Source organism: Arachis stenosperma, chromosome 9 (genome assembly GCF_014773155.1).
Source record: "Arachis stenosperma cultivar V10309 chromosome 9, arast.V10309.gnm1.PFL2, whole genome shotgun sequence".
NCBI lineage: Eukaryota > Viridiplantae > Streptophyta > Magnoliopsida > Fabales > Fabaceae > Arachis > Arachis stenosperma.
In genome coordinates, this window is record NC_080385.1 from 43,832,081 (window position 1) to 43,832,443 (window position 363).

The window sequence follows — 363 nt, forward strand, 5'->3', positions numbered from 1 at the left end:
TCAACACTTTGTTCTGAGCCAATATGGCATTCAGAGCATCAATTTCAAGAACTCCCTTCCTCTGAGACGTCTCATTATTCACGGAATTCCTCTCAGAAGTGTACATGAATTGGTTATTTGTAACCATGTCAATAAGTTCTTGAGCTTCTGCAGGCATTTTCTTTAAGCGAATGGATCCACCTGCAGAATGGTCCAATGACATTTTGGAAAACTCAGATAGACCATAATAGAATATATTAATATGGTCGATTCTGAAAACATGTCAGAAGGACACTTTTTGGTCATCTGCTTGTATCTTTCACAAGCTTCATAGAGGGATTCACCATCTTTTTGTTTGAAGGTCTGAACATCTACTCTAAGCTT

The 363-nt window shown here is 38.0% G+C and overlaps 1 non-coding gene across 1 annotated transcript; it reads left to right on the forward strand.

Moving 5' to 3' along the window:
* The first annotated feature begins 259 nt into the window (after positions 1–259).
* Positions 260–363, forward strand: LOC130953285 (small nucleolar RNA R71). The gene has a single exon (XR_009075456.1). It is a non-coding gene; the product is annotated as a small nucleolar RNA R71 (small nucleolar RNA).